This window comes from Schistocerca gregaria, unplaced genomic scaffold (assembly GCF_023897955.1).
Source record: "Schistocerca gregaria isolate iqSchGreg1 unplaced genomic scaffold, iqSchGreg1.2 ptg000318l, whole genome shotgun sequence".
In the NCBI taxonomy this organism is placed as follows: Eukaryota; Metazoa; Arthropoda; class Insecta; order Orthoptera; family Acrididae; genus Schistocerca; species Schistocerca gregaria.
Window position 1 is genome coordinate 188,981 of NW_026061796.1, and position 27,706 is coordinate 216,686.

Sequence of the window (27,706 nt, forward strand, 5' to 3'; positions counted from 1 at the left end):
GTAAATCCTCTACTCCAACGTATGAGACGTAACGACTGCTGCAGTTTGTTTTTGCATCGTGTGTCAACATTGTTCGATGGTCTGTTACGAGCTTTGCGCGATAAGTTTGCAGACAGCATTCAGGCGACGTTTAACTACTAACAGCTCCATGCAGCGATTGCACAACAGTAAAGGACATGAGTCAATGTGTCGTTGTGCATCGTGAGATGTTTCATAAGGCGTTGTGAGCCCGGATAGCTCAGTCGGTAGAGCATTAGGCTTTTAACCTAAGGGTCCAGGATTCAAGTCCCTGTTCGGGCGGAAATTTTAATAATTTGGTAGCGTTGCCTCTGGTAGTGGTGGAAACACTACGGAAAAGAATGCAGCAACGCCGTTTTCTGACACCACAGTGCTTTAAACGGTTCAATTTGCACGTGTCGGGAGAACGCTGCGTTCGGGGCAGCCGTGGCCGAGTGGTTAAGGCGTCTGACTCGAAAGTAGTTTCGAATCCCGCCGGCTGCGTGCGATTCTGCGTAAAGAGCAGCAAATATTTTCACACGCATGAATGAGCGTGCAAACCAATGACGCCATTCTAAACAAGACGAAAATTTCCGTTTAAGAATGCTGAGTTTCACGACGGCCGCTGCTTCCTGTGCCTACCGGTCCACCTCGCACTGACGATGTGACTGCAGGAAGCCGTCGCAGGCCCACGAGTGCGCCCCCGTCATTTTCTCGCGCCTTCGCCGAGTTCGTGAGTACACACACGTGCTTGAAATTGTTGGACAGAGTGAAGGTTCATTCCTTTTTAAGAATTGCAATTCAATCAGTCGAGTGCGGCAAAAGCAATGGCGCCGCGTTTCTTTTCAATGATCTCGCAGCTACTTGCAAGTATGTCCATCCCTTAAGACGCCAGAAAACTAGCGTCAGCGGCGCGTCAGTGGGAAGTCGGTGAAGTCGCCATTGGAGCCATAAGCCAGCAATTACGACATGCGAATCACTCGCACACGACGCAGCTGTATGACAATGCTCGTGCGTGGGTGCGGATAGCTCAGTCGGTAGAGCGTTAGGTTTTCAACCAAAGGGTCCTGGGTTCTAGTCCCTGTCGGGGCGAAAATTAATACACTTTCGTAACGTCTAATGTGCTGGCAGTGGAATCACTACAGAAAAGAGTGAGCCCATGCTGCCTTCTGCCATGAGATTGCTTGCAAAGGTGGGAGTTTCAGTTGTCGAGAGACGCTTCTGAGACGTGCAGTCGTGGCCGAGTGGTTAAGGCGTCTGACTTGAAATCAGATTCCCTCTGGGAGCGTAGGTTCGAGTCCTGCCGACTGCGGAAATTTTCTCGCTCCCAGAAGATGGACGTTCAGCTGCATCCTAGCAGTTGCGTCACTACTAAACACGTGGGCCGCCAGCAAGGTGCAGTGTTCTTGGCTCCAGGGTGCAGCGCTACAGTCGTGCCCAGAAGCCACAGCTCATCTCCTCGTCTCACAACCGTCCACCAGGTGTCAGTGCAAGTGTCGCCTCTCTGGGCAGTGCAGATGTGATTATTTTAGCTTGCAGACGATGACGTGTAGCAATTAATGAGCAAACGCAAGTCAAATGTTTTACCGCGTGTATCTGCTAGATACTGCCTCACACACTTTGGAGAGGCTCACTCCTTCCTCTGCCTCGTTCTCTGCACACTAGTTGCACGTGGCATCGATATAGCACAGCTTTTCTAGCGTCAGCGAAGTCAATATTACATGAATCGAGTCGACATGTTTGCTAGTTACGACGATGGAAGCAGAAGAAATGTGTGTGGTACTTTACTGCATCTGCTGTTCGCCTTTCGGCGTCCCTGTGTTCTTTCAGACGAAGATGACTGTGAAATTGGCAACGGGGCAGACGTGCAAAAGAGGGGCGCTGTGCGTCAGCCGAAATAGCTCAGTTGGGAGAGCGTTAGACTGAAGATCTAAAGGTCCCTGGTTCGATCCCGGGTTTCGGCACGGCTTCGTTTTGATGCCGACGCCAATGGAATTGCTCTTACTTTGTGATAATGTAACTACAGCCGAGAACGGACATGACTCCCTTCTGTAACTGTTCTGGTTGTCTAGTGCTTGCCATAAGAGGAACTCAGTAGGCAACTCTCTGAGAAGTAAGAAAATAAAAAAGACGTCCTACTGACTGCGTTCCCTGTTTTGTGCCAGGAGGTGAAGAACGTATCAAGCGGAACCGTGAAATGAGCGAAAACGTGGGAAACATTGCATTCGAAGTGCTTGTGAATTTTCCAATTGCCCGATGAGTGTCGACAAAACACGTAAATCCTCTACTCCAACGTATGAGACGTAACGACTGCTGCAGTTTGTTTTTGCATCGTGTGTCAACATTGTTCGATGGTCTGTTACGAGCTTTGCGCGATAAGTTTGCAGACAGCATTCAGGCGACGTTTAACTACTAACAGCTCCATGCAGCGATTGCACAACAGTAAAGGACATGAGTCAATGTGTCGTTGTGCATCGTGAGATGTTTCATAAGGCGTTGTGAGCCCGGATAGCTCAGTCGGTAGAGCATTAGGCTTTTAACCTAAGGGTCCAGGATTCAAGTCCCTGTTCGGGCGGAAATTTTAATAATTTGGTAGCGTTGCCTCTGGTAGTGGTGGAAACACTACGGAAAAGAATGCAGCAACGCCGTTTTCTGACACCACAGTGCTTTAAACGGTTCAATTTGCACGTGTCGGGAGAACGCTGCGTTCGGGGCAGCCGTGGCCGAGTGGTTAAGGCGTCTGACTCGAAAGTAGTTTCGAATCCCGCCGGCTGCGTGCGATTCTGCGTAAAGAGCAGCAAATATTTTCACACGCATGAATGAGCGTGCAAACCAATGACGCCATTCTAAACAAGACGAAAATTTCCGTTTAAGAATGCTGAGTTTCACGACGGCCGCTGCTTCCTGTGCCTACCGGTCCACCTCGCACTGACGATGTGACTGCAGGAAGCCGTCGCAGGCCCACGAGTGCGCCCCCGTCATTTTCTCGCGCCTTCGCCGAGTTCGTGAGTACACACACGTGCTTGAAATTGTTGGACAGAGTGAAGGTTCATTCCTTTTTAAGAATTGCAATTCAATCAGTCGAGTGCGGCAAAAGCAATGGCGCCGCGTTTCTTTTCAATGATCTCGCAGCTACTTGCAAGTATGTCCATCCCTTAAGACGCCAGAAAACTAGCGTCAGCGGCGCGTCAGTGGGAAGTCGGTGAAGTCGCCATTGGAGCCATAAGCCAGCAATTACGACATGCGAATCACTCGCACACGACGCAGCTGTATGACAATGCTCGTGCGTGGGTGCGGATAGCTCAGTCGGTAGAGCGTTAGGTTTTCAACCAAAGGGTCCTGGGTTCTAGTCCCTGTCGGGGCGAAAATTAATACACTTTCGTAACGTCTAATGTGCTGGCAGTGGAATCACTACAGAAAAGAGTAAGCCCATGCTGCCTTCTGCCATGAGATTGCTTGCAAAGGTGGGAGTTTCAGTTGTCGAGAGACGCTTCTGAGACGTGCAGTCGTGGCCGAGTGGTTAAGGCGTCTGACTTGAAATCAGATTCCCTCTGGGAGCGTAGGTTCGAGTCCTGCCGACTGCGGAAATTTTCTCGCTCCCAGAAGATGGACGTTCAGCTGCATCCTAGCAGTTGCGTCACTACTAAACACGTGGGCCGCCAGCAAGGTGCAGTGTTCTTGGCTCCAGGGTGCAGCGCTACAGTCGTGCCCAGAAGCCACAGCTCATCTCCTCGTCTCACAACCGTCCACCAGGTGTCAGTGCAAGTGTCGCCTCTCTGGGCAGTGCAGATGTGATTATTTTAGCTTGCAGACGATGACGTGTAGCAATTAATGAGCAAACGCAAGTCAAATGTTTTACCGCGTGTATCTGCTAGATACTGCCTCACACACGTTGGAGAGGCTCACTCCTTCCTCTGCCTCGTTCTCTGCACACTAGTTGCACGTGGCATCGATATAGCACAGCTTTTCTAGCGTCAGCGAAGTCAATATTACATGAATCGAGTCGACATGTTTGCTAGTTACGACGATGGAAGCAGAAGAAATGTGTGTGGTACTTTACTGCATCTGCTGTTCGCCTTTCGGCGTCCCTGTGTTCTTTCAGACGAAGATGACTGTGAAATTGGCAACGGGGCAGACGTGCAAAAGAGGGGCGCTGTGCGTCAGCCGAAATAGCTCAGTTGGGAGAGCGTTAGACTGAAGATCTAAAGGTCCCTGGTTCGATCCCGGGTTTCGGCACGGCTTCGTTTTGATGCCGACGCCAATGGAATTGCTCTTACTTTGTGATAATGTAACTACAGCCGAGAACGGACATGACTCCCTTCTGTAACTGTTCTGGTTGTCTAGTGCTTGCCATAAGAGGAACTCAGTAGGCAACTCTCTGAGAAGTAAGAAAATAAAAAAGACGTCCTACTGACTGCGTTCCCTGTTTTGTGCCAGGAGGTGAAGAACGTATCAAGCGGAACCGTGAAATGAGCGAAAACGTGGGAAACATTGCATTCGAAGTGCTTGTGAATTTTCCAATTGCCCGATGAGTGTCGACAAAACACGTAAATCCTCTACTCCAACGTATGAGACGTAACGACTGCTGCAGTTTGTTTTTGCATCGTGTGTCAACATTGTTCGATGGTCTGTTACGAGCTTTGCGCGATAAGTTTGCAGACAGCATTCAGGCGACGTTTAACTACTAACAGCTCCATGCAGCGATTGCACAACAGTAAAGGACATGAGTCAATGTGTCGTTGTGCATCGTGAGATGTTTCATAAGGCGTTGTGAGCCCGGATAGCTCAGTCGGTAGAGCATTAGGCTTTTAACCTAAGGGTCCAGGATTCAAGTCCCTGTTCGGGCGGAAATTTTAATAATTTGGTAGCGTTGCCTCTGGTAGTGGTGGAAACACTACGGAAAAGAATGCAGCAACGCCGTTTTCTGACACCACAGTGCTTTAAACGGTTCAATTTGCACGTGTCGGGAGAACGCTGCGTTCGGGGCAGCCGTGGCCGAGTGGTTAAGGCGTCTGACTCGAAAGTAGTTTCGAATCCCGCCGGCTGCGTGCGATTCTGCGTAAAGAGCAGCAAATATTTTCACACGCATGAATGAGCGTGCAAACCAATGACGCCATTCTAAACAAGACGAAAATTTCCGTTTAAGAATGCTGAGTTTCACGACGGCCGCTGCTTCCTGTGCCTACCGGTCCACCTCGCACTGACGATGTGACTGCAGGAAGCCGTCGCAGGCCCACGAGTGCGCCCCCGTCATTTTCTCGCGCCTTCGCCGAGTTCGTGAGTACACACACGTGCTTGAAATTGTTGGACAGAGTGAAGGTTCATTCCTTTTTAAGAATTGCAATTCAATCAGTCGAGTGCGGCAAAAGCAATGGCGCCGCGTTTCTTTTCAATGATCTCGCAGCTACTTGCAAGTATGTCCATCCCTTAAGACGCCAGAAAACTAGCGTCAGCGGCGCGTCAGTGGGAAGTCGGTGAAGTCGCCATTGGAGCCATAAGCCAGCAATTACGACATGCGAATCACTCGCACACGACGCAGCTGTATGACAATGCTCGTGCGTGGGTGCGGATAGCTCAGTCGGTAGAGCGTTAGGTTTTCAACCAAAGGGTCCTGGGTTCTAGTCCCTGTCGGGGCGAAAATTAATACACTTTCGTAACGTCTAATGTGCTGGCAGTGGAATCACTACAGAAAAGAGTAAGCCCATGCTGCCTTCTGCCATGAGATTGCTTGCAAAGGTGGGAGTTTCAGTTGTCGAGAGACGCTTCTGAGACGTGCAGTCGTGGCCGAGTGGTTAAGGCGTCTGACTTGAAATCAGATTCCCTCTGGGAGCGTAGGTTCGAGTCCTGCCGACTGCGGAAATTTTCTCGCTCCCAGAAGATGGACGTTCAGCTGCATCCTAGCAGTTGCGTCACTACTAAACACGTGGGCCGCCAGCAAGGTGCAGTGTTCTTGGCTCCAGGGTGCAGCGCTACAGTCGTGCCCAGAAGCCACAGCTCATCTCCTCGTCTCACAACCGTCCACCAGGTGTCAGTGCAAGTGTCGCCTCTCTGGGCAGTGCAGATGTGATTATTTTAGCTTGCAGACGATGACGTGTAGCAATTAATGAGCAAACGCAAGTCAAATGTTTTACCGCGTGTATCTGCTAGATACTGCCTCACACACTTTGGAGAGGCTCACTCCTTCCTCTGCCTCGTTCTCTGCACACTAGTTGCACGTGGCATCGATATAGCACAGCTTTTCTAGCGTCAGCGAAGTCAATATTACATGAATCGAGTCGACATGTTTGCTAGTTACGACGATGGAAGCAGAAGAAATGTGTGTGGTACTTTACTGCATCTGCTGTTCGCCTTTCGGCGTCCCTGTGTTCTTTCAGACGAAGATGACTGTGAAATTGGCAACGGGGCAGACGTGCAAAAGAGGGGCGCTGTGCGTCAGCCGAAATAGCTCAGTTGGGAGAGCGTTAGACTGAAGATCTAAAGGTCCCTGGTTCGATCCCGGGTTTCGGCACGGCTTCGTTTTGAAGCCGACGCCAATGGAATTGCTCTGACTTTGTGATAATGTAACTACAGCCGAGAACGGACATGACTCCCTTCTGTAACTGTTCTGGTTGTCTAGTGCTTGCCATAAGAGGAACGCAGTAGGCAACTCTCTGAGAAGTAAGAAAATAAAAAAAAACGTCCTACTGACTGCGTTCCCTGTTTTGTGCCAGGAGGTGAAGAACGTATCAAGCGGAACCGTGAAATGAGCGAAAACGTGGGAAACATTGCATTCGAAGTGCTTGTGAATTTTCCAATTGCCCGATGAGTGTCGACAAAACACGTAAATCCTCTACTCCAACGTATGAGACGTAACGACTGCTGCAGTTTGTTTTTGCATCGTGTGTCAACATTGTTCGATGGTCTGTTACGAGCTTTGCGCGATAAGTTTGCAGACAGCATTCAGGCGACGTTTAACTACTAACAGCTCCATGCAGCGATTGCACAACAGTAAAGGACATGAGTCAATGTGTCGTTGTGCATCGTGAGATGTTTCATAAGGCGTTGTGAGCCCGGATAGCTCAGTCGGTAGAGCATTAGGCTTTTAACCTAAGGGTCCAGGATTCAAGTCCCTGTTCGGGCGGAAATTTTAATAATTTGGTAGCGTTGCCTCTGGTAGTGGTGGAAACACTACGGAAAAGAATGCAGCAACGCCGTTTTCTGACACCACAGTGCTTTAAACGGTTCAATTTGCACGTGTCGGGAGAACGCTGCGTTCGGGGCAGCCGTGGCCGAGTGGTTAAGGCGTCTGACTCGAAAGTAGTTTCGAATCCCGCCGGCTGCGTGCGATTCTGCGTAAAGAGCAGCAAATATTTTCACACGCATGAATGAGCGTGCAAACCAATGACGCCATTCTAAACAAGACGAAAATTTCCGTTTAAGAATGCTGAGTTTCACGACGGCCGCTGCTTCCTGTGCCTACCGGTCCACCTCGCACTGACGATGTGACTGCAGGAAGCCGTCGCAGGCCCACGAGTGCGCCCCCGTCATTTTCTCGCGCCTTCGCCGAGTTCGTGAGTACACACACGTGCTTGAAATTGTTGGACAGAGTGAAGGTTCATTCCTTTTTAAGAATTGCAATTCAATCAGTCGAGTGCGGCAAAAGCAATGGCGCCGCGTTTCTTTTCAATGATCTCGCAGCTACTTGCAAGTATGTCCATCCCTTAAGACGCCAGAAAACTAGCGTCAGCGGCGCGTCAGTGGGAAGTCGGTGAAGTCGCCATTGGAGCCATAAGCCAGCAATTACGACATGCGAATCACTCGCACACGACGCAGCTGTATGACAATGCTCGTGCGTGGGTGCGGATAGCTCAGTCGGTAGAGCGTTAGGTTTTCAACCAAAGGGTCCTGGGTTCTAGTCCCTGTCGGGGCGAAAATTAATACACTTTCGTAACGTCTAATGTGCTGGCAGTGGAATCACTACAGAAAAGAGTAAGCCCATGCTGCCTTCTGCCATGAGATTGCTTGCAAAGGTGGGAGTTTCAGTTGTCGAGAGACGCTTCTGAGACGTGCAGTCGTGGCCGAGTGGTTAAGGCGTCTGACTTGAAATCAGATTCCCTCTGGGAGCGTAGGTTCGAGTCCTGCCGACTGCGGAAATTTTCTCACTCCCAGAAGATGGACGTTCAGCTGCATCCTAGCAGTTGCGTCACTACTAAACACGTGGGCCGCCAGCAAGGTGCAGTGTTCTTGGCTCCAGGGTGCAGCGCTACAGTCGTGCCCAGAAGCCACAGCTCATCTCCTCGTCTCACAACCGTCCACCAGGTGTCAGTGCAAGTGTCGCCTCTCTGGGCAGTGCAGATGTGATTATTTTAGCTTGCAGACGATGACGTGTAGCAATTAATGAGCAAACGCAAGTCAAATGTTTTACCGCGTGTATCTGCTAGATACTGCCTCACACACTTTGGAGAGGCTCACTCCTTCCTCTGCCTCGTTCTCTGCACACTAGTTGCACGTGGCATCGATATAGCACAGCTTTTCTAGCGTCAGCGAAGTCAATATTACATGAATCGAGTCGACATGTTTGCTAGTTACGACGATGGAAGCAGAAGAAATGTGTGTGGTACTTTACTGCATCTGCTGTTCGCCTTTCGGCGTCCCTGTGTTCTTTCAGACGAAGATGACTGTGAAATTGGCAACGGGGCAGACGTGCAAAAGAGGGGCGCTGTGCGTCAGCCGAAATAGCTCAGTTGGGAGAGCGTTAGACTGAAGATCTAAAGGTCCCTGGTTCGATCCCGGGTTTCGGCACGGCTTCGTTTTGAAGCCGACGCCAATGGAATTGCTCTGACTTTGTGATAATGTAACTACAGCCGAGAACGGACATGACTCCCTTCTGTAACTGTTCTGGTTGTCTAGTGCTTGCCATAAGAGGAACGCAGTAGGCAACTCTCTGAGAAGTAAGAAAATAAAAAAAAACGTCCTACTGACTGCGTTCCCTGTTTTGTGCCAGGAGGTGAAGAACGTATCAAGCGGAACCGTGAAATGAGCGAAAACGTGGGAAACATTGCATTCGAAGTGCTTGTGAATTTTCCAATTGCCCGATGAGTGTCGACAAAACACGTAAATCCTCTACTCCAACGTATGAGACGTAACGACTGCTGCAGTTTGTTTTTGCATCGTGTGTCAACATTGTTCGATGGTCTGTTACGAGCTTTGCGCGATAAGTTTGCAGACAGCATTCAGGCGACGTTTAACTACTAACAGCTCCATGCAGCGATTGCACAACAGTAAAGGACATGAGTCAATGTGTCGTTGTGCATCGTGAGATGTTTCATAAGGCGTTGTGAGCCCGGATAGCTCAGTCGGTAGAGCATTAGGCTTTTAACCTAAGGGTCCAGGATTCAAGTCCCTGTTCGGGCGGAAATTTTAATAATTTGGTAGCGTTGCCTCTGGTAGTGGTGGAAACACTACGGAAAAGAATGCAGCAACGCCGTTTTCTGACACCACAGTGCTTTAAACGGTTCAATTTGCACGTGTCGGGAGAACGCTGCGTTCGGGGCAGCCGTGGCCGAGTGGTTAAGGCGTCTGACTCGAAAGTAGTTTCGAATCCCGCCGGCTGCGTGCGATTCTGCGTAAAGAGCAGCAAATATTTTCACACGCATGAATGAGCGTGCAAACCAATGACGCCATTCTAAACAAGACGAAAATTTCCGTTTAAGAATGCTGAGTTTCACGACGGCCGCTGCTTCCTGTGCCTACCGGTCCACCTCGCACTGACGATGTGACTGCAGGAAGCCGTCGCAGGCCCACGAGTGCGCCCCCGTCATTTTCTCGCGCCTTCGCCGAGTTCGTGAGTACACACACGTGCTTGAAATTGTTGGACAGAGTGAAGGTTCATTCCTTTTTAAGAATTGCAATTCAATCAGTCGAGTGCGGCAAAAGCAATGGCGCCGCGTTTCTTTTCAATGATCTCGCAGCTACTTGCAAGTATGTCCATCCCTTAAGACGCCAGACAACTAGCGTCAGCGGCGCGTCAGTGGGAAGTCGGTGAAGTCGCCATTGGAGCCATAAGCCAGCAATTACGACATGCGAATCACTCGCACACGACGCAGCTGTATGACAATGCTCGTGCGTGGGTGCGGATAGCTCAGTCGGTAGAGCGTTAGGTTTTCAACCAAAGGGTCCTGGGTTCTAGTCCCTGTCGGGGCGAAAATTAATACACTTTCGTAACGTCTAATGTGCTGGCAGTGGAATCACTACAGAAAAGAGTAAGCCCATGCTGCCTTCTGCCATGAGATTGCTTGCAAAGGTGGGAGTTTCAGTTGTCGAGAGACGCTTCTGAGACGTGCAGTCGTGGCCGAGTGGTTAAGGCGTCTGACTTGAAATCAGATTCCCTCTGGGAGCGTAGGTTCGAGTCCTGCCGACTGCGGAAATTTTCTCGCTCCCAGAAGATGGACGTTCAGCTGCATCCTAGCAGTTGCGTCACTACTAAACACGTGGGCCGCCAGCAAGGTGCAGTGTTCTTGGCTCCAGGGTGCAGCGCTACAGTCGTGCCCAGAAGCCACAGCTCATCTCCTCGTCTCACAACCGTCCACCAGGTGTCAGTGCAAGTGTCGCCTCTCTGGGCAGTGCAGATGTGATTATTTTAGCTTGCAGACGATGACGTGTAGCAATTAATGAGCAAACGCAAGTCAAATGTTTTACCGCGTGTATCTGCTAGATACTGCCTCACACACTTTGGAGAGGCTCACTCCTTCCTCTGCCTCGTTCTCTGCACACTAGTTGCACGTGGCATCGATATAGCACAGCTTTTCTAGCGTCAGCGAAGTCAATATTACATGAATCGAGTCGACATGTTTGCTAGTTACGACGATGGAAGCAGAAGAAATGTGTGTGGTACTTTACTGCATCTGCTGTTCGCCTTTCGGCGTCCCTGTGTTCTTTCAGACGAAGATGACTGTGAAATTGGCAACGGGGCAGACGTGCAAAAGAGGGGCGCTGTGCGTCAGCCGAAATAGCTCAGTTGGGAGAGCGTTAGACTGAAGATCTAAAGGTCCCTGGTTCGATCCCGGGTTTCGGCACGGCTTCGTTTTGAAGCCGACGCCAATGGAATTGCTCTGACTTTGTGATAATGTAACTACAGCCGAGAACGGACATGACTCCCTTCTGTAACTGTTCTGGTTGTCTAGTGCTTGCCATAAGAGGAACGCAGTAGGCAACTCTCTGAGAAGTAAGAAAATAAAAAAAACGTCCTACTGACTGCGTTCCCTGTTTTGTGCCAGGAGGTGAAGAACGTATCAAGCGGAACCGTGAAATGAGCGAAAACGTGGGAAACATTGCATTCGAAGTGCTTGTGAATTTTCCAATTGCCCGATGAGTGTCGACAAAACACGTAAATCCTCTACTCCAACGTATGAGACGTAACGACTGCTGCAGTTTGTTTTTGCATCGTGTGTCAACATTGTTCGATGGTCTGTTACGAGCTTTGCGCGATAAGTTTGCAGACAGCATTCAGGCGACGTTTAACTACTAACAGCTCCATGCAGCGATTGCACAACAGTAAAGGACATGAGTCAATGTGTCGTTGTGCATCGTGAGATGTTTCATAAGGCGTTGTGAGCCCGGATAGCTCAGTCGGTAGAGCATTAGGCTTTTAACCTAAGGGTCCAGGATTCAAGTCCCTGTTCGGGCGGAAATTTTAATAATTTGGTAGCGTTGCCTCTGGTAGTGGTGGAAACACTACGGAAAAGAATGCAGCAACGCCGTTTTCTGACACCACAGTGCTTTAAACGGTTCAATTTGCACGTGTCGGGAGAACGCTGCGTTCGGGGCAGCCGTGGCCGAGTGGTTAAGGCGTCTGACTCGAAAGTAGTTTCGAATCCCGCCGGCTGCGTGCGATTCTGCGTAAAGAGGAGCAAATATTTTCACACGCATGAATGAGCGTGCAAACCAATGACGCCATTCTAAACAAGACGAAAATTTCCGTTTAAGAATGCTGAGTTTCACGACGGCCGCTGCTTCCTGTGCCTACCGGTCCACCTCGCACTGACGATGTGACTGCAGGAAGCCGTCGCAGGCCCACGAGTGCGCCCCCGTCATTTTCTCGCGCCTTCGCCGAGTTCGTGAGTACACACACGTGCTTGAAATTGTTGGACAGAGTGAAGGTTCATTCCTTTTTAAGAATTGCAATTCAATCAGTCGAGTGCGGCAAAAGCAATGGCGCCGCGTTTCTTTTCAATGATCTCGCAGCTACTTGCAAGTATGTCCATCCCTTAAGACGCCAGAAAACTAGCGTCAGCGGCGCGTCAGTGGGAAGTCGGTGAAGTCGCCATTGGAGCCATAAGCCAGCAATTACGACATGCGAATCACTCGCACACGACGCAGCTGTATGACAATGCTCGTGCGTGGGTGCGGATAGCTCAGTCGGTAGAGCGTTAGGTTTTCAACCAAAGGGTCCTGGGTTCTAGTCCCTGTCGGGGCGAAAATTAATACACTTTCGTAACGTCTAATGTGCTGGCAGTGGAATCACTACAGAAAAGAGTAAGCCCATGCTGCCTTCTGCCATGAGATTGCTTGCAAAGGTGGGAGTTTCAGTTGTCGAGAGACGCTTCTGAGACGTGCAGTCGTGGCCGAGTGGTTAAGGCGTCTGACTTGAAATCAGATTCCCTTTGGGAGCGTAGGTTCGAGTCCTGCCGACTGCGGAAATTTTCTCGCTCCCAGAAGATGGACGTTCAGCTGCATCCTAGCAGTTGCGTCACTACTAAACACGTGGGCCGCCAGCAAGGTGCAGTGTTCTTGGCTCCAGGGTGCAGCGCTACAGTCGTGCCCAGAAGCCACAGCTCATCTCCTCGTCTCACAACCGTCCACCAGGTGTCAGTGCAAGTGTCGCCTCTCTGGGCAGTGCAGATGTGATTATTTTAGCTTGCAGACGATGACGTGTAGCAATTAATGAGCAAACGCAAGTCAAATGTTTTACCGCGTGTATCTGCTAGATACTGCCTCACACACTTTGGAGAGGCTCACTCCTTCCTCTGCCTCGTTCTCTGCACACTAGTTGCACGTGGCATCGATATAGCACAGCTTTTCTAGCGTCAGCGAAGTCAATATTACATGAATCGAGTCGACATGTTTGCTAGTTACGACGATGGAAGCAGAAGAAATGTGTGTGGTACTTTACTGCATCTGCTGTTCGCCTTTCGGCGTCCCTGTGTTCTTTCAGACGAAGATGACTGTGAAATTGGCAACGGGGCAGACGTGCAAAAGAGGGGCGCTGTGCGTCAGCCGAAATAGCTCAGTTGGGAGAGCGTTAGACTGAAGATCTAAAGGTCCCTGGTTCGATCCCGGGTTTCGGCACGGCTTCGTTTTGAAGCCGACGCCAATGGAATTGCTCTGACTTTGTGATAATGTAACTACAGCCGAGAACGGACATGACTCCCTTCTGTAACTGTTCTGGTTGTCTAGTGCTTGCCATAAGAGGAACGCAGTAGGCAACTCTCTGAGAAGTAAGAAAATAAAAAAAAACGTCCTACTGACTGCGTTCCCTGTTTTGTGCCAGGAGGTGAAGAACGTATCAAGCGGAACCGTGAAATGAGCGAAAACGTGGGAAACATTGCATTCGAAGTGCTTGTGAATTTTCCAATTGCCCGATGAGTGTCGACAAAACACGTAAATCCTCTACTCCAACGTATGAGACGTAACGACTGCTGCAGTTTGTTTTTGCATCGTGTGTCAACATTGTTCGATGGTCTGTTACGAGCTTTGCGCGATAAGTTTGCAGACAGCATTCAGGCGACGTTTAACTACTAACAGCTCCATGCAGCGATTGCACAACAGTAAAGGACATGAGTCAATGTGTCGTTGTGCATCGTGAGATGTTTCATAAGGCGTTGTGAGCCCGGATAGCTCAGTCGGTAGAGCATTAGGCTTTTAACCTAAGGGTCCAGAATTCAAGTCCCTGTTCGGGCGGAAATTTTAATAATTTGGTAGCGTTGCCTCTGGTAGTGGTGGAAACACTACGGAAAAGAATGCAGCAACGCCGTTTTCTGACACCACAGTGCTTTAAACGGTTCAATTTGCACGTGTCGGGAGAACGCTGCGTTCGGGGCAGCCGTGGCCGAGTGGTTAAGGCGTCTGACTCGAAAGTAGTTTCGAATCCCGCCGGCTGCGTGCGATTCTGCGTAAAGAGCAGCAAATATTTTCACACGCATGAATGAGCGTGCAAACCAATGACGCCATTCTAAACAAGACGAAAATTTCCGTTTAAGAATGCTGAGTTTCACGACGGCCGCTGCTTCCTGTGCCTACCGGTCCACCTCGCACTGACGATGTGACTGCAGGAAGCCGTCGCAGGCCCACGAGTGCGCCCCCGTCATTTTCTCGCGCCTTCGCCGAGTTCGTGAGTACACACACGTGCTTGAAATTGTTGGACAGAGTGAAGGTTCATTCCTTTTTAAGAATTGCAATTCAATCAGTCGAGTGCGGCAAAAGCAATGGCGCCGCGTTTCTTTTCAATGATCTCGCAGCTACTTGCAAGTATGTCCATCCCTTAAGACGCCAGAAAACTAGCGTCAGCGGCGCGTCAGTGGGAAGTCGGTGAAGTCGCCATTGGAGCCATAAGCCAGCAATTACGACATGCGAATCACTCGCACACGACGCAGCTGTATGACAATGCTCGTGCGTGGGTGCGGATAGCTCAGTCGGTAGAGCGTTAGGTTTTCAACCAAAGGGTCCTGGGTTCTAGTCCCTGTCGGGGCGAAAATTAATACACTTTCGTAACGTCTAATGTGCTGGCAGTGGAATCACTACAGAAAAGAGTAAGCCCATGCTGCCTTCTGCCATGAGATTGCTTGCAAAGGTGGGAGTTTCAGTTGTCGAGAGACGCTTCTGAGACGTGCAGTCGTGGCCGAGTGGTTAAGGCGTCTGACTTGAAATCAGATTCCCTCTGGGAGCGTAGGTTCGAGTCCTGCCGACTGCGGAAATTTTCTCGCTCCCAGAAGATGGACGTTCAGCTGCATCCTAGCAGTTGCGTCACTACTAAACACGTGGGCCGCCAGCAAGGTGCAGTGTTCTTGGCTCCAGGGTGCAGCGCTACAGTCGTGCCCAGAAGCCACAGCTCATCTCCTCGTCTCACAACCGTCCACCAGGTGTCAGTGCAAGTGTCGCCTCTCTGGGCAGTGCAGATGTGATTATTTTAGCTTGCAGACGATGACGTGTAGCAATTAATGAGCAAACGCAAGTCAAATGTTTTACCGCGTGTATCTGCTAGATACTGCCTCACACACTTTGGAGAGGCTCACTCCTTCCTCTGCCTCGTTCTCTGCACACTAGTTGCACGTGGCATCGATATAGCACAGCTTTTCTAGCGTCAGCGAAGTCAATATTACATGAATCGAGTCGACATGTTTGCTAGTTACGACGATGGAAGCAGAAGAAATGTGTGTGGTACTTTACTGCATCTGCTGTTCGCCTTTCGGCGTCCCTGTGTTCTTTCAGACGAAGATGACTGTGAAATTGGCAACGGGGCAGACGTGCAAAAGAGGGGCGCTGTGCGTCAGCCGAAATAGCTCAGTTGGGAGAGCGTTAGACTGAAGATCTAAAGGTCCCTGGTTCGATCCCGGGTTTCGGAACGGCTTCGTTTTGAAGCCGACGCCAATGGAATTGCTCTGACTTTGTGATAATGTAACTACAGCCGAGAACGGACATGACTCCCTTCTGTAACTGTTCTGGTTGTCTAGTGCTTGCCATAAGAGGAACGCAGTAGGCAACTCTCTGAGAAGTAAGAAAATAAAAAAAACGTCCTACTGACTGCGTTCCCTGTTTTGTGCCAGGAGGTGAAGAACGTATCAAGCGGAACCGTGAAATGAGCGAAAACGTGGGAAACATTGCATTCGAAGTGCTTGTGAATTTTCCAATTGCCCGATGAGTGTCGACAAAACACGTAAATCCTCTACTCCAACGTATGAGACGTAACGACTGCTGCAGTTTGTTTTTGCATCGTGTGTCAACATTGTTCGATGGTCTGTTACGAGCTTTGCGCGATAAGTTTGCAGACAGCATTCAGGCGACGTTTAACTACTAACAGCTCCATGCAGCGATTGCACAACAGTAAAGGACATGAGTCAATGTGTCGTTGTGCATCGTGAGATGTTTCATAAGGCGTTGTGAGCCCGGATAGCTCAGTCGGTAGAGCATTAGGCTTTTAACCTAAGGGTCCAGGATTCAAGTCCCTGTTCGGGCGGAAATTTTAATAATTTGGTAGCGTTGCCTCTGGTAGTGGTGGAAACACTACGGAAAAGAATGCAGCAACGCCGTTTTCTGACACCACAGTGCTTTAAACGGTTCAATTTGCACGTGTCGGGAGAACGCTGCGTTCGGGGCAGCCGTGGCCGAGTGGTTAAGGCGTCTGACTCGAAAGTAGTTTCGAATCCCGCCGGCTGCGTGCGATTCTGCGTAAAGAGCAGCAAATATTTTCACACGCATGAATGAGCGTGCAAACCAATGACGCCATTCTAAACAAGACGAAAATTTCCGTTTAAGAATGCTGAGTTTCACGACGGCCGCTGCTTCCTGTGCCTACCGGTCCACCTCGCACTGACGATGTGACTGCAGGAAGCCGTCGCAGGCCCACGAGTGCGCCCCCGTCATTTTCTCGCGCCTTCGCCGAGTTCGTGAGTACACACACGTGCTTGAAATTGTTGGACAGAGTGAAGGTTCATTCCTTTTTAAGAATTGCAATTCAATCAGTCGAGTGCGGCAAAAGCAATGGCGCCGCGTTTCTTTTCAATGATCTCGCAGCTACTTGCAAGTATGTCCATCCCTTAAGACGCCAGAAAACTAGCGTCAGCGGCGCGTCAGTGGGAAGTCGGTGAAGTCGCCATTGGAGCCATAAGCCAGCAATTACGACATGCGAATCACTCGCACACGACGCAGCTGTATGACAATGCTCGTGCGTGGGTGCGGATAGCTCAGTCGGTAGAGCGTTAGGTTTTCAACCAAAGGGTCCTGGGTTCTAGTCCATGTCGGGGCGAAAATTAATACACTTTCGTAACGTCTAATGTGCTGGCAGTGGAATCACTACAGAAAAGAGTAAGCCCATGCTGCCTTCTGCCATGAGATTGCTTGCAAAGGTGGGAGTTTCAGTTGTCGAGAGACGCTTCTGAGACGTGCAGTCGTGGCCGAGTGGTTAAGGCGTCTGACTTGAAATCAGATTCCCTCTGGGAGCGTAGGTTCGAGTCCTGCCGACTGCGGAAATTTTCTCGCTCCCAGAAGATGGACGTTCAGCTGCATCCTAGCAGTTGCGTCACTACTAAACACGTGGGCCGCCAGCAAGGTGCAGTGTTCTTGGCTCCAGGGTGCAGCGCTACAGTCGTGCCCAGAAGCCACAGCTCATCTCCTCGTCTCACAACCGTCCACCAGGTGTCAGTGCAAGTGTCGCCTCTCTGGGCAGTGCAGATGTGATTATTTTAGCTTGCAGACGATGACGTGTAGCAATTAATGAGCAAACGCAAGTCAAATGTTTTACCGCGTGTATCTGCTAGATACTGCCTCACACACTTTGGAGAGGCTCACTCCTTCCTCTGCCTCGTTCTCTGCACACTAGTTGCACGTGGCATCGATATAGCACAGCTTTTCTAGCGTCAGCGAAGTCAATATTACATGAATCGAGTCGACATGTTTGCTAGTTACGACGATGGAAGCAGAAGAAATGTGTGTGGTACTTTACTGCATCTGCTGTTCGCCTTTCGGCGTCCCTGTGTTCTTTCAGACGAAGATGACTGTGAAATTGGCAACGGGGCAGACGTGCAAAAGAGGGGCGCTGTGCGTCAGCCGAAATAGCTCAGTTGGGAGAGCGTTAGACTGAAGATCTAAAGGTCCCTGGTTCGATCCCGGGTTTCGGCACGGCTTCGTTTTGAAGCCGACGCCAATGGAATTGCTCTGACTTTGTGATAATGTAACTACAGCCGAGAACGGACATGACTCCCTTCTGTAACTGTTCTGGTTGTCTAGTGCTTGCCATAAGAGGAACGCAGTAGGCAACTCTCTGAGAAGTAAGAAAATAAAAAAAACGTCCTACTGACTGCGTTCCCTGTTTTGTGCCAGGAGGTGAAGAACGTATCAAGCGGAACCGTGAAATGAGCGAAAACGTGGGAAACATTGCATTCGAAGTGCTTGTGAATTTTCCAATTGCCCGATGAGTGTCGACAAAACACGTAAATCCTCTACTCCAACGTATGAGACGTAACGACTGCTGCAGTTTGTTTTTGCATCGTGTGTCAACATTGTTCGATGGTCTGTTACGAGCTTTGCGCGATAAGTTTGCAGACAGCATTCAGGCGACGTTTAACTACTAACAGCTCCATGCAGCGATTGCACAACAGTAAAGGACATGAGTCAATGTGTCGTTGTGCATCGTGAGATGTTTGATAAGGCGTTGTGAGCCCGGATAGCTCAGTCGGTAGAGCATTAGGCTTTTAACCTAAGGGTCCAGGATTCAAGTCCCTGTTCGGGCGGAAATTTTAATAATTTGGTAGCGTTGCCTCTGGTAGTGGTGGAAACACTACGGAAAAGAATGCAGCAACGCCGTTTTCTGACACCACAGTGCTTTAAACGGTTCAATTTGCACGTGTCGGGAGAACGCTGCGTTCGGGGCAGCCGTGGCCGAGTGGTTAAGGCGTCTGACTCGAAAGTAGTTTCGAATCCCGCCGGCTGCGTGCGATTCTGCGTAAAGAGCAGCAAATATTTTCACACGCATGAATGAGCGTGCAAACCAATGACGCCATTCTAAACAAGACGAAAATTTCCGTTTAAGAATGCTGAGTTTCACGACGGCCGCTGCTTCCTGTGCCTACCGGTCCACCTCGCACTGACGATGTGACTGCAGGAAGCCGTCGCAGGCCCACGAGTGCGCCCCCGTCATTTTCTCGCGCCTTCGCCGAGTTCGTGAGTACACACACGTGCTTGAAATTGTTGGACAGAGTGAAGGTTCATTCCTTTTTAGGAATTGCAATTCAATCAGTCGAGTGCGGCAAAAGCAATGGCGCCGCGTTTCTTTTCAATGATCTCGCAGCTACTTGCAAGTATGTCCATCCCTTAAGACGCCAGAAAACTAGCGTCAGCGGCGCGTCAGTGGGAAGTCGGTGAAGTCGCCATTGGAGCCATAAGCCAGCAATTACGACATGCGAATCACTCGCACACGACGCAGCTGTATGACAATGCTCGTGCGTGGGTGCGGATAGCTCAGTCGGTAGAGCGTTAGGTTTTCAACCAAAGGGTCCTGGGTTCTAGTCCCTGTCGGGGCGAAAATTAATACACTTTCGTAACGTCTAATGTGCTGGCAGTGGAATCACTACAGAAAAGAGTAAGCCCATGCTGCCTTCTGCCATGAGATTGCTTGCAAAGGTGGGAGTTTCAGTTGTCGAGAGACGCTTCTGAGACGTGCAGTCGTGGCCGAGTGGTTAAGGCGTCTGACTTGAAATCAGATTCCCTCTGGGAGCGTAGGTTCGAGTCCTGCCGACTGCGGAAATTTTCTCGCTCCCAGAAGATGGACGTTCAGCTGCATCCTAGCAGTTGCGTCACTACTAAACACGTGGGCCGCCAGCAAGGTGCAGTGTTCTTGGCTCCAGGGTGCAGCGCTACAGTCGTGCCCAGAAGCCACAGCTCATCTCCTCGTCTCACAACCGTCCACCAGGTGTCAGTGCAAGTGTCGCCTCTCTGGGCAGTGCAGATGTGATTATTTTAGCTTGCAGACGATGACGTGTAGCAATTAATGAGCAAACGCAAGTCAAATGTTTTACCGCGTGTATCTGCTAGATACTGCCTCACACACTTTGGAGAGGCTCACTCCTTCCTCTGCCTCGTTCTCTGCACACTAGTTGCACGTGGCATCGATATAGCACAGCTTTTCTAGCGTCAGCGAAGTCAATATTACATGAATCGAGTCGACATGTTTGCTAGTTACGACGATGGAAGCAGAAGAAATGTGTGTGGTACTTTACTGCATCTGCTGTTCGCCTTTCGGCGTCCCTGTGTTCTTTCAGACGAAGATGACTGTGAAATTGGCAACGGGGCAGACGTGCAAAAGAGGGGCGCTGTGCGTCAGCCGAAATAGCTCAGTTGGGAGAGCGTTAGACTGAAGATCTAAAGGTCCCTGGTTCGATCCCGGGTTTCGGCACGGCTTCGTTTTGAAGCCGACGCCAATGGAATTGCTCTGACTTTGTGATAATGTAACTACAGCCGAGAACGGACATGACTCCCTTCTGTAACTGTTCTGGTTGTCTAGTGCTTGCCATAAGAGGAACGCAGTAGGCAACTCTCTGAGAAGTAAGAAAATAAAAAAAACGTCCTACTGACTGCGTTCCCTGTTTTGTGCCAGGAGGTGAAGAACGTATCAAGCGGAACCGTGAAATGAGCGAAAACGTGGGAAACATTGCATTCGAAGTGCTTGTGAATTTTCCAATTGCCCGATGAGTGTCGACAAAACACGTAAATCCTCTACTCCAACGTATGAGACGTAACGACTGCTGCAGTTTGTTTTTGCATCGTGTGTCAACATTGTTCGATGGTCTGTTACGAGCTTTGCGCGATAAGTTTGCAGACAGCATTCAGGCGACGTTTAACTACTAACAGCTCCATGCAGCGATTGCACAACAGTAAAGGACATGAGTCAATGTGTCGTTGTGCATCGTGAGATGTTTGATAAGGCGTTGTGAGCCCGGATAGCTCAGTCGGTAGAGCATTAGGCTTTTAACCTAAGGGTCCAGGATTCAAGTCCCTGTTCGGGCGGAAATTTTAATAATTTGGTAGCGTTGCCTCTGGTAGTGGTGGAAACACTACGGAAAAGAATGCAGCAACGCCGTTTTCTGACACCACAGTGCTTTAAACGGTTCAATTTGCACGTGTCGGGAGAACGCTGCGTTCGGGGCAGCCGTGGCCGAGTGGTTAAGGCGTCTGACTCGAAAGTAGTTTCGAATCCCGCCGGCTGCGTGCGATTCTGCGTAAAGAGCAGCAAATATTTTCACACGCATGAATGAGCGTGCAAACCAATGACGCCATTCTAAACAAGACGAAAATTTCCGTTTAAGAATGCTGAGTTTCACGACGGCCGCTGCTTCCTGTGCCTACCGGTCCACCTCGCACTGACGATGTGACTGCAGGAAGCCGTCGCAGGCCCACGAGTGCGCCCCCGTCATTTTCTCGCGCCTTCGCCGAGTTCGTGAGTACACACACGTGCTTGAAATTGTTGGACAGAGTGAAGGTTCATTCCTTTTTAGGAATTGCAATTCAATCAGTCGAGTGCGGCAAAAGCAATGGCGCCGCGTTTCTTTTCAATGATCTCGCAGCTACTTGCAAGTATGTCCATCCCTTAAGACGCCAGAAAACTAGCGTCAGCGGCGCGTCAGTGGGAAGTCGGTGAAGTCGCCATTGGAGCCATAAGCCAGCAATTACGACATGCGAATCACTCGCACACGACGCAGCTGTATGACAATGCTCGTGCGTGGGTGCGGATAGCTCAGTCGGTAGAGCGTTAGGTTTTCAACCAAAGGGTCCTGGGTTCTAGTCCCTGTCGGGGCGAAAATTAATACACTTTCGTAACGTCTAATGTGCTGGCAGTGGAATCACTACAGAAAAGAGTAAGCCCATGCTGCCTTCTGCCATGAGATTGCTTGCAAAGGTGGGAGTTTCAGTTGTCGAGAGACGCTTCTGAGACGTGCAGTCGTGGCCGAGTGGTTAAGGCGTCTGACTTGAAATCAGATTCCCTCTGGGAGCGTAGGTTCGAGTCCTGCCGACTGCGGAAATTTTCTCGCTCCCAGAAGATGGACGTTCAGCTGCATCCTAGCAGTTGCGTCACTACTAAACACGTGGGCCGCCAGCAAGGTGCAGTGTTCTTGGCTCCAGGGTGCAGCGCTACAGTCGTGCCCAGAAGCCACAGCTCATCTCCTCGTCTCACAACCGTCCACCAGGTGTCAGTGCAAGTGTCGCCTCTCTGGGCAGTGCAGATGTGATTATTTTAGCTTGCAGACGATGACGTGTAGCAATTAATGAGCAAACGCAAGTCAAATGTTTTACCGCGTGTATCTGCTAGATACTGCCTCACACACTTTGGAGAGGCTCACTCCTTCCTCTGCCTCGTTCTCTGCACACTAGTTGCACGTGGCATCGATATAGCACAGCTTTTCTAGCGTCAGCGAAGTCAATATTACATGAATCGAGTCGACATGTTTGCTAGTTACGACGATGGAAGCAGAAGAAATGTGTGTGGTACTTTACTGCATCTGCTGTTCGCCTTTCGGCGTCCCTGTGTTCTTTCAGACGAAGATGACTGTGAAATTGGCAACGGGGCAGACGTGCAAAAGAGGGGCGCTGTGCGTCAGCCGAAATAGCTCAGTTGGGAGAGCGTTAGACTGAAGATCTAAAGGTCCCTGGTTCGATCCCGGGTTTCGGCACGGCTTCGTTTTGAAGCCGACGCCAATGGAATTGCTCTGACTTTGTGATAATGTAACTACAGCCGAGAACGGACATGACTCCCTTCTGTAACTGTTCTGGTTGTCTAGTGCTTGCCATAAGAGGAACGCAGTAGGCAACTCTCTGAGAAGTAAGAAAATAAAAAAAACGTCCTACTGACTGCGTTCCCTGTTTTGTGCCAGGAGGTGAAGAACGTATCAAGCGGAACCGTGAAATGAGCGAAAACGTGGGAAACATTGCATTCGAAGTGCTTGTGAATTTTCCAATTGCCCGATGAGTGTCGACAAAACACGTAAATCCTCTACTCCAACGTATGAGACGTAACGACTGCTGCAGTTTGTTTTTGCATCGTATGTCAACATTGTTCGATGGTCTGTTACGAGCTTTGCGCGATAAGTTTGCAGACAGCATTCAGGCGACGTTTAACTACTAACAGCTCCATGCAGCGATTGCACAACAGTAAAGGACATGAGTCAATGTGTCGTTGTGCATCGTGAGATGTTTGATAAGGCGTTGTGAGCCCGGATAGCTCAGTCGGTAGAGCATTAGGCTTTTAACCTAAGGGTCCAGGATTCAAGTCCCTGTTCGGGCGGAAATTTTAATAATTTGGTAGCGTTGCCTCTGGTAGTGGTGGAAACACTACGGAAAAGAATGCAGCAACGCCGTTTTCTGACACCACAGTGCTTTAAACGGTTCAATTTGCACGTGTCGGGAGAACGCTGCGTTCGGGGCAGCCGTGGCCGAGTGGTTAAGGCGTCTGACTCGAAAGTAGTTTCGAATCCCGCCGGCTGCGTGCGATTCTGCGTAAAGAGCAGCAAATATTTTCACACGCATGAATGAGCGTGCAAACCAATGACGCCATTCTAAACAAGACGAAAATTTCCGTTTAAGAATGCTGAGTTTCACGACGGCCGCTGCTTCCTGTGCCTACCGGTCCACCTCGCACTGACGATGTGACTGCAGGAAGCCGTCGCAGGCCCACGAGTGCGCCCCCGTCATTTTCTCGCGCCTTCGCCGAGTTCGTGAGTACACACACGTGCTTGAAATTGTTGGACAGAGTGAAGGTTCATTCCTTTTTAAGAATTGCAATTCAATCAGTCGAGTGCGGCAAAAGCAATGGCGCCGCGTTTCTTTTCAATGATCTCGCAGCTACTTGCAAGTATGTCCATCCCTTAAGACGCCAGACAACTAGCGTCAGCGGCGCGTCAGTGGGAAGTCGGTGAAGTCGCCATTGGAGCCATAAGCCAGCAATTACGACATGCGAATCACTCGCACACGACGCAGCTGTATGACAATGCTCGTGCGTGGGTGCGGATAGCTCAGTCGGTAGAGCGTTAGGTTTTCAACCAAAGGGTCCTGGGTTCTAGTCCCTGTCGGGGCGAAAATTAATACACTTTCGTAACGTCTAATGTGCTGGCAGTGGAATCACTACAGAAAAGAGTAAGCCCATGCTGCCTTCTGCCATGAGATTGCTTGCAAAGGTGGGAGTTTCAGTTGTCGAGAGACGCTTCTGAGACGTGCAGTCGTGGCCGAGTGGTTAAGGCGTCTGACTTGAAATCAGATTCCCTCTGGGAGCGTAGGTTCGAGTCCTGCCGACTGCGGAAATTTTCTCGCTCCCAGAAGATGGACGTTCAGCTGCATCCTAGCAGTTGCGTCACTACTAAACACGTGGACCGCCAGCAAGGTGCAGTGTTCTTGGCTCCAGGGTGCAGCGCTACAGTCGTGCCCAGAAGCCACAGCTCATCTCCTCGTCTCACAACCGTCCACCAGGTGTCAGTGCAAGTGTCGCCTCTCTGGGCAGTGCAGATGTGATTATTTTAGCTTGCAGACGATGACGTGTAGCAATTAATGAGCAAACGCAAGTCAAATGTTTTACCGCGTGTATCTGCTAGATACTGCCTCACACACTTTGGAGAGGCTCACTCCTTCCTCTGCCTCGTTCTCTGCACACTAGTTGCACGTGGCATCGATATAGCACAGCTTTTCTAGCGTCAGCGAAGTCAATATTACATGAATCGAGTCGACATGTTTGCTAGTTACGACGATGGAAGCAGAAGAAATGTGTGTGGTACTTTACTGCATCTGCTGTTCGCCTTTCGGCGTCCCTGTGTTCTTTCAGACGAAGATGACTGTGAAATTGGCAACGGGGCAGACGTGCAAAAGAGGGGCGCTGTACGTCAGCCGAAATAGCTCAGTTGGGAGAGCGTTAGACTGAAGATCTAAAGGTCCCTGGTTCGATCCCGGGTTTCGGCACGGCTTCGTTTTGAAGCCGACGCCAATGGAATTGCTCTGACTTTGTGATAATGTAACTAGAGCCGAGAACGGACATGACTCTCTTCTGTAACTGTTCTGGTTGTCTAGTGCTTGCCATAAGAGGAACACAGTAGGCAACTCTCTGAGAAGTAAGAAAATAAAAAAACGTCCTACCGACTGCGTTCCCTGTTTTGTGCCAGGAGGTGAAGAACGTCTCCAGCGGAACCGTGAAATGAGCGAAAACGTGGGAAACATTGCATTCGAAGTGCTTGTGAATTTTCCAATTGCCCGATGAGTGTCGACAAAACACGTAAATCCTCTACTCCAACGTATGAGACGTAACGACTGCTGCAGTTTGTTTTTGCATCGTGTGTCAACATTGTTCGATGGTCTGTTACGAGCTTTGCGCGATAAGTTTGCAGACAGCATTCAGGCGACGTTTAACTACTAACAGCTCCATGCAGCGATTGCACAACAGTAAAGGACATGAGTCAATGTGTCGTTGTGCATCGTGAGATGTTTCATAAGGCGTTGTGAGCCCGGATAGCTCAGTCGGTAGAGCATTAGGCTTTTAACCTAAGGGTCCAGGGTTCAAGTCCCTGTTCGGGCGGAAATTTTAATAATTTGGTAGCGTTTCCTCTGGTAGTGGTGGAAACACTACGGAAAAGAATGCAGCAACGCCGTTTTCTGACACCACAGTGCTTTAAACGGTTCAATTTGCACGTGTCGGGAGAACGCTGCGTTCGGGGCAGCCGTGGCCGAGTGGTTAAGGCGTCTGACTCGAAAGTAGTTTCGAATCCCGCCGGCTGCGTGCGATTCTGCGTAAAGAGCAGCAAATACTTTCACACGCATGAATGAGCGTGCAAACCAATGACGCCATTCTAAACAAGACGAAAATTTCCGTTTAAGAATGCTGAGTTTCACGACGGCCGCTGCTTCCTGTGCCTACCGGTCCACCTCGCACTGACGATGTGACTGCAGGAAGCCGTCGCAGGCCCACGAGTGCGCCCCCGTCATTTTCTCGCGCCTTCGCCGAGTTCGTGAGTACACACACGTGCTTGAAATTGTTGGACAGAGTGAAGGTTCATTCCTTTTTAGGAATTGCAATTCAATCAGTCGAGTGCGGCAAAAGCAATGGCGCCGCGTTTCTTTTCAATGATCTCGCAGCTACTTGCAAGTATGTCCATCCCTTAAGACGCCAGAAAACTAGCGTCAGCGGCGCGTCAGTGGGAAGTCGGTGAAGTCGCCATTGGAGCCATAAGCCAGCAATTACGACATGCGAATCACTCGCACACGACGCAGCTGTATGACAATGCTCGTGCGTGGGTGCGGATAGCTCAGTCGGTAGAGCGTTAGGTTTTCAACCAAAGGGTCCTGGGTTCTAGTCCCTGTCGGGGCGAAAATTAATACACTTTCGTAACGTCTAATGTGCTGGCAGTGGAATCACTACAGAAAAGAGTGAGCCCATGCTGCCTTCTGCCATGAGATTGCTTGCAAAGGTGGGAGTTTCAGTTGTCGAGAGACGCTTCTGAGACGTGCAGTCGTGGCCGAGTGGTTAAGGCGTCTGACTTGAAATCAGATTCCCTCTGGGAGCGTAGGTTCGAGTCCTGCCGACTGCGGAAATTTTCTCGCTCTCAGAAGATGGACGTTCAGCTGCATCCTAGCAGTTGCGTCACTACTAAACACGTGGGCCGCCAGCAAGGTGCAGTGTTCTTGGCTCCAGGGTGCAGCGCTACAGTCGTGCCCAGAAGCCACAGCTCATCTCCTCGTCTCACAACCGTCCACCAGGTGTCAGTGCAAGTGTCGCCTCTCTGGGCAGTGCAGATGTGATTATTTTAGCTTGCAGACGATGACGTGTAGCAATTAATGAGCAAACGCAAGTCAAACGTTTTACCGCGTGTATCTGCTAGATACTGCCTCACACACGTTGGAGAGGCTCACTCCTTCCTCTGCCTCGTTCTCTGCACACTAGTTGCACGTGGCATCGATATAGCACAGCTTTTCTAGCGTCAGCGAAGTCAATATTACATGAATCGAGTCGACATGTTTGCTAGTTACGACGATGGAAGCAGAAGAAATGTGTGTGGTACTTTACTGCATCTGCTGTTCGCCTTTCGGCGTCCCTGTGTTCTTTCAGACGAAGATGACTGTGAAATTGGCAACGGGGCAGACGTGCAAAAGAGGGGCGCTGTACGTCAGCCGAAATAGCTCAGTTGGGAGAGCGTTAGACTGAAGATCTAAAGGTCCCTGGTTCGATCCCGGGTTTCGGCACGGCTTCGTTTTGAAGCCGACGCCAATGGAATTGCTCTGACTTTGTGATAATGTAACTAGAGCCGAGAACGGACATGACTCTCTTCTGTAACTGTTCTGGTTGTCTAGTGCTTGCCATAAGAGGAACACAGTAGGCAACTCTCTGAGAAGTAAGAAAATAAAAAAACGTCCTACCGACTGCGTTCCCTGTTTTGTGCCAGGAGGTGAAGAACGTCTCCAGCGGAACCGTGAAATGAGCGAAAACGTGGGAAACATTGCATTCGAAGTGCTTGTGAATTTTCCAATTGCCCGATGAGTGTCGACAAAACACGTAAATCCTCTACTCCAACGTATGAGACGTAACGACTGCTGCAGTTTGTTTTTGCATCGTGTGTCAACATTGTTCGATGGTCTGTTACGAGCTTTGCGCGATAAGTTTGCAGACAGCATTCAGGCGACGTTTAACTACTAACAGCTCCATGCAGCGATTGCACAACAGTAAAGGACATGAGTCAATGTGTCGTTGTGCATCGTGAGATGTTTCATAAAGCGTTGTGAGCTCGGATAGCTCAGTCGGTAGAGCATTAGGCTTTTAACCTAAGGGTCCAGGGTTCAAGTCCCTGTTCGGGCGGAAATTTTAATAATTTGGTAGCGTTGCCTCTGGTAGTGGTGGAAACACTACGGAAAAGAATGCAGCAACGCCGTTTTCTGACACCACAGTGCTTTAAACGGTTCAATTTGCACGTGTCGGGAGAACGCTGCGTTCGGGGCA

General features: G+C 50.1%; 37 non-coding genes across 37 annotated transcripts; all 37 read left to right on the plus strand.

Moving 5' to 3' along the window:
- The first annotated feature begins 227 nt into the window (after positions 1–227).
- On the plus strand, positions 228–300 carry Trnak-uuu (transfer RNA lysine (anticodon UUU)). Its single transcript has one exon. It is a non-coding gene; the product is annotated as a tRNA-Lys (tRNA).
- Positions 301–1,227: 927 nt separating this feature from the next.
- Positions 1,228–1,309, plus strand: Trnas-uga (transfer RNA serine (anticodon UGA)). The gene has a single exon. It is a non-coding gene; the product is annotated as a tRNA-Ser (tRNA).
- A 579-nt stretch (positions 1,310–1,888) lies between these two features.
- Positions 1,889–1,961, plus strand: Trnaf-gaa (transfer RNA phenylalanine (anticodon GAA)). Its single transcript has one exon. It is a non-coding gene; the product is annotated as a tRNA-Phe (tRNA).
- Positions 1,962–2,499: 538 nt separating this feature from the next.
- Positions 2,500–2,572, plus strand: Trnak-uuu (transfer RNA lysine (anticodon UUU)). Its single transcript has one exon. It is a non-coding gene; the product is annotated as a tRNA-Lys (tRNA).
- Positions 2,573–3,499: 927 nt separating this feature from the next.
- Positions 3,500–3,581, plus strand: Trnas-uga (transfer RNA serine (anticodon UGA)). The gene has a single exon. It is a non-coding gene; the product is annotated as a tRNA-Ser (tRNA).
- A 579-nt stretch (positions 3,582–4,160) lies between these two features.
- Trnaf-gaa (transfer RNA phenylalanine (anticodon GAA)) lies at positions 4,161–4,233 on the plus strand. Its single transcript has one exon. It is a non-coding gene; the product is annotated as a tRNA-Phe (tRNA).
- A 538-nt stretch (positions 4,234–4,771) lies between these two features.
- Trnak-uuu (transfer RNA lysine (anticodon UUU)) lies at positions 4,772–4,844 on the plus strand. Its single transcript has one exon. It is a non-coding gene; the product is annotated as a tRNA-Lys (tRNA).
- Positions 4,845–5,771: 927 nt separating this feature from the next.
- On the plus strand, positions 5,772–5,853 carry Trnas-uga (transfer RNA serine (anticodon UGA)). Its single transcript has one exon. It is a non-coding gene; the product is annotated as a tRNA-Ser (tRNA).
- A 579-nt stretch (positions 5,854–6,432) lies between these two features.
- Trnaf-gaa (transfer RNA phenylalanine (anticodon GAA)) lies at positions 6,433–6,505 on the plus strand. The gene has a single exon. It is a non-coding gene; the product is annotated as a tRNA-Phe (tRNA).
- A 539-nt stretch (positions 6,506–7,044) lies between these two features.
- Trnak-uuu (transfer RNA lysine (anticodon UUU)) lies at positions 7,045–7,117 on the plus strand. The gene has a single exon. It is a non-coding gene; the product is annotated as a tRNA-Lys (tRNA).
- Positions 7,118–8,044: 927 nt separating this feature from the next.
- Trnas-uga (transfer RNA serine (anticodon UGA)) lies at positions 8,045–8,126 on the plus strand. The gene has a single exon. It is a non-coding gene; the product is annotated as a tRNA-Ser (tRNA).
- Positions 8,127–8,705: 579 nt separating this feature from the next.
- Trnaf-gaa (transfer RNA phenylalanine (anticodon GAA)) lies at positions 8,706–8,778 on the plus strand. Its single transcript has one exon. It is a non-coding gene; the product is annotated as a tRNA-Phe (tRNA).
- A 539-nt stretch (positions 8,779–9,317) lies between these two features.
- On the plus strand, positions 9,318–9,390 carry Trnak-uuu (transfer RNA lysine (anticodon UUU)). Its single transcript has one exon. It is a non-coding gene; the product is annotated as a tRNA-Lys (tRNA).
- Positions 9,391–10,317: 927 nt separating this feature from the next.
- On the plus strand, positions 10,318–10,399 carry Trnas-uga (transfer RNA serine (anticodon UGA)). Its single transcript has one exon. It is a non-coding gene; the product is annotated as a tRNA-Ser (tRNA).
- Positions 10,400–10,978: 579 nt separating this feature from the next.
- On the plus strand, positions 10,979–11,051 carry Trnaf-gaa (transfer RNA phenylalanine (anticodon GAA)). The gene has a single exon. It is a non-coding gene; the product is annotated as a tRNA-Phe (tRNA).
- Positions 11,052–11,589: 538 nt separating this feature from the next.
- On the plus strand, positions 11,590–11,662 carry Trnak-uuu (transfer RNA lysine (anticodon UUU)). The gene has a single exon. It is a non-coding gene; the product is annotated as a tRNA-Lys (tRNA).
- A 927-nt stretch (positions 11,663–12,589) lies between these two features.
- Trnas-uga (transfer RNA serine (anticodon UGA)) lies at positions 12,590–12,671 on the plus strand. The gene has a single exon. It is a non-coding gene; the product is annotated as a tRNA-Ser (tRNA).
- Positions 12,672–13,250: 579 nt separating this feature from the next.
- On the plus strand, positions 13,251–13,323 carry Trnaf-gaa (transfer RNA phenylalanine (anticodon GAA)). The gene has a single exon. It is a non-coding gene; the product is annotated as a tRNA-Phe (tRNA).
- A 539-nt stretch (positions 13,324–13,862) lies between these two features.
- Trnak-uuu (transfer RNA lysine (anticodon UUU)) lies at positions 13,863–13,935 on the plus strand. The gene has a single exon. It is a non-coding gene; the product is annotated as a tRNA-Lys (tRNA).
- Positions 13,936–14,862: 927 nt separating this feature from the next.
- Trnas-uga (transfer RNA serine (anticodon UGA)) lies at positions 14,863–14,944 on the plus strand. The gene has a single exon. It is a non-coding gene; the product is annotated as a tRNA-Ser (tRNA).
- A 579-nt stretch (positions 14,945–15,523) lies between these two features.
- On the plus strand, positions 15,524–15,596 carry Trnaf-gaa (transfer RNA phenylalanine (anticodon GAA)). Its single transcript has one exon. It is a non-coding gene; the product is annotated as a tRNA-Phe (tRNA).
- A 538-nt stretch (positions 15,597–16,134) lies between these two features.
- Positions 16,135–16,207, plus strand: Trnak-uuu (transfer RNA lysine (anticodon UUU)). The gene has a single exon. It is a non-coding gene; the product is annotated as a tRNA-Lys (tRNA).
- Positions 16,208–17,134: 927 nt separating this feature from the next.
- On the plus strand, positions 17,135–17,216 carry Trnas-uga (transfer RNA serine (anticodon UGA)). Its single transcript has one exon. It is a non-coding gene; the product is annotated as a tRNA-Ser (tRNA).
- A 579-nt stretch (positions 17,217–17,795) lies between these two features.
- On the plus strand, positions 17,796–17,868 carry Trnaf-gaa (transfer RNA phenylalanine (anticodon GAA)). The gene has a single exon. It is a non-coding gene; the product is annotated as a tRNA-Phe (tRNA).
- A 538-nt stretch (positions 17,869–18,406) lies between these two features.
- Positions 18,407–18,479, plus strand: Trnak-uuu (transfer RNA lysine (anticodon UUU)). The gene has a single exon. It is a non-coding gene; the product is annotated as a tRNA-Lys (tRNA).
- A 927-nt stretch (positions 18,480–19,406) lies between these two features.
- On the plus strand, positions 19,407–19,488 carry Trnas-uga (transfer RNA serine (anticodon UGA)). The gene has a single exon. It is a non-coding gene; the product is annotated as a tRNA-Ser (tRNA).
- A 579-nt stretch (positions 19,489–20,067) lies between these two features.
- Trnaf-gaa (transfer RNA phenylalanine (anticodon GAA)) lies at positions 20,068–20,140 on the plus strand. Its single transcript has one exon. It is a non-coding gene; the product is annotated as a tRNA-Phe (tRNA).
- A 538-nt stretch (positions 20,141–20,678) lies between these two features.
- On the plus strand, positions 20,679–20,751 carry Trnak-uuu (transfer RNA lysine (anticodon UUU)). The gene has a single exon. It is a non-coding gene; the product is annotated as a tRNA-Lys (tRNA).
- Positions 20,752–21,678: 927 nt separating this feature from the next.
- On the plus strand, positions 21,679–21,760 carry Trnas-uga (transfer RNA serine (anticodon UGA)). The gene has a single exon. It is a non-coding gene; the product is annotated as a tRNA-Ser (tRNA).
- Positions 21,761–22,339: 579 nt separating this feature from the next.
- Positions 22,340–22,412, plus strand: Trnaf-gaa (transfer RNA phenylalanine (anticodon GAA)). Its single transcript has one exon. It is a non-coding gene; the product is annotated as a tRNA-Phe (tRNA).
- A 538-nt stretch (positions 22,413–22,950) lies between these two features.
- On the plus strand, positions 22,951–23,023 carry Trnak-uuu (transfer RNA lysine (anticodon UUU)). The gene has a single exon. It is a non-coding gene; the product is annotated as a tRNA-Lys (tRNA).
- Positions 23,024–23,950: 927 nt separating this feature from the next.
- Trnas-uga (transfer RNA serine (anticodon UGA)) lies at positions 23,951–24,032 on the plus strand. The gene has a single exon. It is a non-coding gene; the product is annotated as a tRNA-Ser (tRNA).
- Positions 24,033–24,611: 579 nt separating this feature from the next.
- On the plus strand, positions 24,612–24,684 carry Trnaf-gaa (transfer RNA phenylalanine (anticodon GAA)). Its single transcript has one exon. It is a non-coding gene; the product is annotated as a tRNA-Phe (tRNA).
- A 537-nt stretch (positions 24,685–25,221) lies between these two features.
- Positions 25,222–25,294, plus strand: Trnak-uuu (transfer RNA lysine (anticodon UUU)). Its single transcript has one exon. It is a non-coding gene; the product is annotated as a tRNA-Lys (tRNA).
- Positions 25,295–26,221: 927 nt separating this feature from the next.
- Positions 26,222–26,303, plus strand: Trnas-uga (transfer RNA serine (anticodon UGA)). Its single transcript has one exon. It is a non-coding gene; the product is annotated as a tRNA-Ser (tRNA).
- A 579-nt stretch (positions 26,304–26,882) lies between these two features.
- Trnaf-gaa (transfer RNA phenylalanine (anticodon GAA)) lies at positions 26,883–26,955 on the plus strand. Its single transcript has one exon. It is a non-coding gene; the product is annotated as a tRNA-Phe (tRNA).
- A 537-nt stretch (positions 26,956–27,492) lies between these two features.
- Trnak-uuu (transfer RNA lysine (anticodon UUU)) lies at positions 27,493–27,565 on the plus strand. Its single transcript has one exon. It is a non-coding gene; the product is annotated as a tRNA-Lys (tRNA).
- Positions 27,566–27,706: the final 141 nt, after the last annotated feature.